The sequence below is a fragment of the Arachis hypogaea genome, chromosome 7 (assembly GCF_003086295.3).
Source record: "Arachis hypogaea cultivar Tifrunner chromosome 7, arahy.Tifrunner.gnm2.J5K5, whole genome shotgun sequence".
NCBI lineage: Eukaryota > Viridiplantae > Streptophyta > Magnoliopsida > Fabales > Fabaceae > Arachis > Arachis hypogaea.
In genome coordinates, this window is record NC_092042.1 from 71915997 (window position 1) to 71922715 (window position 6719).

The 6719-nt window shown below is 37.6% G+C and overlaps 1 pseudogene; it reads left to right on the forward strand.

Moving 5' to 3' along the window:
• The first annotated feature begins 2709 nt into the window (after nt 1-2709).
• LOC112704130 (NAC domain-containing protein 104-like) lies at nt 2710-3493 on the forward strand (annotated as a pseudogene).
• Nucleotides 3494-6719: the final 3226 nt, after the last annotated feature.

Consider the following 6719-nt stretch of genomic DNA (forward strand, 5'->3'; position numbering starts at 1 on the left):
GATTGAGAAATTTTTGTTGATGAGTGAATTAGTTAAGCTAATCAATGTAGAAGGAGTATTGGATGCAGAAAATTAAATAACTGAATTGTAAATGACTCAAATGTAAAAGAAAGCAATAAAGTACAGAAAAGTAAATAGCAAGAATGTAAAGTACAGAATCATAAATGACTGAATCGTAAATGGGAATGGGGAATAACAAATGTAAAGAAAGCTATAAAAAATGTGGAAGATAAGAATAGTGAAAATTCATTGGGATTAGGAGATGTTGCTCTCTTTGGATTAAATTCAGCTCATCTCATCTTCAATCATGCAACTCATTGACATCTTGACAATCATGATTGATTGAACCCCAATCCCTTGGTGATTCAATCTCTCAAATCTTGATAATCAGCCAATTCCTTGGTCTAATTGCTCATGAAGAGAGATATGCTTGGTCCTTGATTATACCACACATCCTCATAGATCCAAATAATGGGTGGATTTATGTCACCATATCTAATCCCAAAACCCAGATCTACTCAAGTGTGAGAAGGGATTTCAAGCATGGTTTCATGTTTCCTTTTCCAAGGTTCCCATGAAACCCATTTTGCATTCAACATCTTTCCCAAGATGATTGAACACTAGCACGAAGAATGAAATTCCTTCTAACAAATCAAAGAGAAGATGAAGAGAAGAAGAAATTCACTATCATTAATCCATCAAGTACAACAGAGCTCCCTCTCCCAATGAGAGGGAGTTTAGCTACTCATAGCTTAGAGAAAAGTATAAGAGATGGAAGAGATGAAGTGTAAAGTAAAACTAAAACTAGACTTGCCAATCCAACCTCCTTTTTTAGTACTTCTAGGGATTATTTATACTACTCCTATTACTAAAATTAAGAAAATACAAAAGAGAAAAGAAAATTACAACTGGAGGGAAAGAGAAAAACTCATGAAATGAAGCATGTGCCTGGCATGTGACTAGCGTTTGAGTGGCGTGCCACCCCTAGCCACCCAGCTTGGCTTGGCGCGCCAGGCCAAGCTCTTCAAGTGGCATGCCCCTTTCATTCACCATCCTGGCGTGCCACTCCTTCGAGCTCAAGTGGCACGCCCAGGATCTCTCTTCTTACTCCTCTTCCCTGGAATTTTGAACTGGCATGGAACGCCCAGCATTCAGCGTGCCATGCCCAGCATTCAGCATGCCACGCCCATATTGTGCACTTCATCCATCCTCTCTGGAAAATAACACTAGCGTGCCACACCTTCATGTTCAAGTGGCATGCCCATAGTGTATGATGGGATTGGCGTGCCACGCCCAGCTTGGCGTGCCACGCCCCTTTTTGGTCTTCAAACTTGCTCCCTGGAAAATATAATTGGCATGCCACGCCCTTGTTAAAGCTTCAAGAATCCTTCTCTAGAGTTGTCAACTGGCGTGCCACGCCTTGGTGCTGGCTTGCCACACCCATACTGTTTGATGGCATTTGTCCCAAGTGGCACGGCCAGCTTCACATGTCCAACTCTTTTTTTTATTGTTTCCTTCCCCTTTTTGTTGCTCTTTTCACCTGAAATTCAGCACAAATTCATTTCAAAGTAATGTACCATAATACTTATCATTTACTTCATGAAGTTGCATTGATTTAATGAGATTATGATCTTTTTATGGTCCTTTTAGATAAGAGAAAGAGGTAGATGATGCAAGTCATCAATAACTGTTCCCTTTATCTTGGGAGTTTGTTAGGCCTTATCTTATCAGAGAAGATAAAGATCCTAGTCGAGATTCCCGTTAGCAGTTACTTGTTTTAAGCAGGTAAAGCTTTGTCCCCTTTTTATTGGTGTCCGGCCTCTTTAAAGAGATCGGGAACATAGATAAGACCACCTCTCTTGATGGGGCTTTTATCTCTTATTGGGCCTGACTTTTATTTATTGGGTCAGAGTATGAACAAATGGGTAAACTACTAAAAATGTACTCACATAATTTTGTTGCTAACAAAAATGTATTCAAATTTTATTATTGACAAAATGTTCTCAAATAATTTAAAAACGTGACGAAATGATCTAACATTAAATATGTATTTCTCAAAAAATACTTTAAAGATTGAATTTTGATGCGATTTCTTGCAAGTATGGTTAGAAAAATGAGATATTGTTATTCTTAAAATTTAGTATTTTTTGCTAAGTATATATTTTTTTGTGATTTTTTAAAAGTATTATTGGTTGTTGACAAAAAAATCACAAAAAATATATACTTAACTAAAAATCACCAAACTTTAAAGATAAAATTTTTTCATTTTTTCTAATCATGCTTACAAGCATCAAAATTCAATCTCTACGGTATTTTTTAAAATTACATATTTACTGTTGGACATTTTTATAGCATTTTTAATTATTTGTAGGTATTTTGTCAATAACAAAATTTGAGTATATTTTTACCGACGACAAAATTATTCAAGTACATTTTTTGTGGTTTACCTATTTTTATTTGATGAAATATTGAAAATTTATCAGTAGTATTTGTACGTGATAAATAAGACTCCAGCTTCAGTTTCACGTCATCTCTCTCTCTCTCTCTCTCTCTCTCTCTCTCTCTCTCTCTCTCTCTCTCTCTCTCTCTCTCTCTCTTGCACTATAAATAACACACATATCTTGGACCACCAACACCAACACGTTCATTCTCGATTTTCTCACATACCCTTTTCATAATAGTAGCAGCTGGTTTGATTTTCTTGCTTCAATGGGGGATAGCAATGCCAATCTTCCACTGGGGTTTTGGTTTTATCCCACTAATGAAGAGCTTGTAGTCCATTTCCTTCACAGAAGAGCAGCACTTCTACGTTGCCACCCTGATGTCATTCCTGATCTTGATCTCTACCCTTTTGATCCATGAAAACTTGGCGGTCTCATTCTTTCTCCATGTTTCAATACTTGCATGACACATTGCAAGAGAACTGAAGTTGATGATGAATACTATCATGTGTGTGCGTGCAGGTAGAGCTTTGGCAGAGGGGAACCAATGGTACTACTATAGTAAAAGGACACAAAATAGAGTCACTGCCAATGATTATTGGAATCCAATGGGAATTAAAGAGGCAGCGGTTTCAAACTCAAGCAATAGGAGAGTTGATATCAAGAAATTTTATGTGTTCTATGTTAGAGAAGCCCCTGATGGTAACAGAACCAATCGAATCATGCAAGAGTATCGTTTTCCAGAATCTACAACATCCTCTAGCAGATTATAAACAAAAAAATCATAACAAAAAACAGTTAGTACCACAATTTCACATAAAAAACATATTTCAAGTTTAATAATGTATGCACTTAGATTATTGTTATTATTATTATTATTGATTTTTTTTCCTTCCTGGTTTTGGTGTATTCAGGATCATAGTAAATAGGTGATATGTATAGTTTATGAAAGCGATGAAAATGATGGTGATGATGATGGAACAGGACTCTCTTGTTTAGATGAAGTTTTCTTGTCATTGGATGATCTTGATGAAGTAAGCTTGCCAAATTAGATGATGCAAAACTTTTGTTAGGAGCATTATTATCCCAAATCATCCCAAATGGGGATAATTAATTAAGGCTAAATAGCTGTTTAATACAAATTTGTTAGTACTTAATGCTGTTACTTTTGTATTTTTGTATTTAGCTTTAGCAGTGTAGCTGCAGCAATTGCAATGATAAAGTGTTTCAATTAAGTTGCTTGGTGCGCGAAATAAGAACTCACACAACTGAACCAGCAAGTGCACTGGGTCGTCCAAGTAATACTTGAGGTGAGTCAGGGTCGATCCCACGGAGATTGTTAGTTTGAATCAAGCTATGGAGACCTTGTAGATCTTAGTCAGGCGATTAGAAAAGATTTATATTGTGAAAAACGCATAAAACAGGAATAGGAATGAAATTACTTGATTTGAGTAAAACCAATGATAGGAGAACGGTTGAGGCTTCGGAGATGCTTCATTCTTCTGGATTAACCTTTCCTACTGTCTTCTCCAACTGTGAGTGATTCCTTTCATGGCAGGTTGTAAGTGATCAACACTGGTTCAATGGCTGCCAATCTTCCTCCTTCTGGCCGAACGCCAGATTTAGTGTGCACCCAATCTGAACAAGGTTGAAGTTCCTGCAGTTCATCCCCATGATGATCCTAATCAAGAAGCAACAGACAAGGTCAAATCTTCTGGATCAGAGAATGCTGCGCCTTTAGTTCTAGCCTCTACCACAAAGACCCTAATCTCCACACACCTCGGCTGAACTGGTGTTTCGAGAAGTCCCCAACGAAGTCATGGATTAGCCGTCTAAGAAATGTATAGTTAGTAGCACGGATCCCCACACTTTTATACTATTGTACCAACAAGTGCACTGAGTCTCGAAGTAATATCTGAGCGAGTCATAGTCGATCCCACGAGGATTGTTGGTATGTTATCCTGCAGGTCTTAGTCAAGCAGATGAAAGAGTAGGAGATGTTGGTATGTTATTTTTAATTGCATAAGAGAAAAGGAAATAAATAAATAAGGTAATTAGAACTCAGAAATTGTGTAAACTATGAAAATTGAACAGTTAAGGGTTAGCGTTGCTTAGTCTTTCTGAATTAATGCTGGTAGCACTATCTTCTCTGCTTGTGAGTGATCTCTTCTATGGCAGGCTGTATGTGATCAACACCATGGGCCATGGTCATTGATCTCCTCTGCTACAGAATGAACACCATGGCCGTGGTCATCTAATTTGACGAAGGGTGAAGCACTAGAAAGTCATTCTCCTGGTGATCCTACTCAAAGTGGCATAGACAAGGTCGAATCTTCCAGATCAGAGAACGCTGCTTCTTTGGATTCTAGCTTATACCACGGGGACCCTAATCTCCCTAGAAATCAGCTGAGTTGGTGTCTCGAGAAGTCCCTAACGAAGTCGTGGATTAACCGTCTGAGAGATGTATAAACATAGTTGTTGGCTCGTGCTTTCCAGTCACGTATTCACACGAACCCAAGTAGATGCGGGTGTTTGTCAGGCATGTTCGTCTGAATGTGATGAACAGAGCTAATTTGTCAGATCATCCTATTCACCACAATGAAGATCGGATATACATATTAGAAACAGATCAAACACGAATTGGAGAAGAAACAGTAATACTTTTATTAATTCATAGGACTCAGCAGGGCTCCTCCCCTCAACTTAGGAGGTTTAGAAACTCATACTAAGGTAAAACACAATGTAAAACGTGTATCATGGTAAAAGTGATGTAAAAAGTATCCGAATAACATGAATAAAATCCCTTAAATACTAAACAATGACTAGTAAGGGTAAAACAGTCTATTTAGTGCTAAAATCCATTTCTGGAGCCCACTTAGTGAGTGTTTGGGCTGAGTTTTGATGAGATCCACGTGCTATGAGGCTCCTTGGCATGGAATGCCAGTTAGGGGGTCCTCTCTGGGCGTTTGTACATTGGTCTCTGCTTTTTGGGCACTAGACACTTGGAGGGGGGCAGGTAGCTGGCGTTGAACTCCAGTTTTGGGCCTTCTAATCCGAAGCAAAGTATAGACTATTATATATTGCTGGAAAGCTCTAAAAGTCAGATTTCCATAGCCATTAAGAGCGCTCCATTTAGACTTCTGTAACTCCAAAAAATCTCTTCCGATTGCAGGTAGGTCAAATTTGGACATCATCTGCAGTGCTTTCTCTGTCTCTGAATCAGACTTCTGCTCTAGCTCCTCAATTACAGCCATAAAATAGCTGAAATTGTCCAAAAACTCATAGTAGAATCCAAAAATGTGAATTTAACACTAAAACCTATAAAAACTTAATAAAAACTAAATAAAACACTCTAAAAACTATATGAAAGTGATGCCAAAAAGCATATAAAATTTTCGCTCATCACAATACCAAATTTAAACCGTTGCTTGTTCCCAAGCAAATAAAAACACAGTAGGATGGAAAATAAATTGAGATACAATAAATTTCTGAGTTTCAAATGAAGCTTAGTTACAATTAGGTGAGCGGGACTTAGTAGCTTTTTGCTTCTGAATAGTTTTGGCATCTCATTATCCATTGAAACTTAGAATAGTTGGCATCTTTAGGAACATAGAATCTAGATGATATTATTGAATCTCCTAGTTAAGCTTATTTTGATTCTTAAACACAGATTTTAGAGTCTTGGCCGTGATCCTAAGCACTCTGTTTTCCAGTATTACCACCGGATATATTCATGCCACAGACACTTTAACTGGGTGAACCTTTTCAGATTGTGACTCAGCTTTGCTAGAGTCCCCAAATAGAGGTGTCCAGAGTTCTTAAGCACACTCTTTTTGCTTTGGTCCAAGACTTTAACCGCTCAGTCTCAAGCTTTTCACTTGACAGCCTCACGCCACAAGCACATGGTTAGGGACAGGTTGGTTTAGCCGCTTAGGACAGGATTTAATTCCTTTGGGCCCTCCTTACCACTGATACTCAAAGCGTTGGATCCTTTTACCTTTGCCTTTTAGTTTTAAGGGCTATTGGATTTTTTCTCTTGCCTTTTGGTTTAAAGAGTTTTTGGCTTTTTCTGCTTGCTTTCTCTTTTATTTATTTATTTTTTTGCCCTTTTTTTTCGCATGCAAGCTTTTTCTTTTTCTTTTTGCTGCTTTTTCTTACTTCAAGAATTAATTTTTGAGATTTTTCAGATTACCAATAATACTTCACTTTCATCATCATTCTTTCAAGAGCCAATATTCATAAATTTCAACTTCAAATATGCACTGTTCAATCATACAT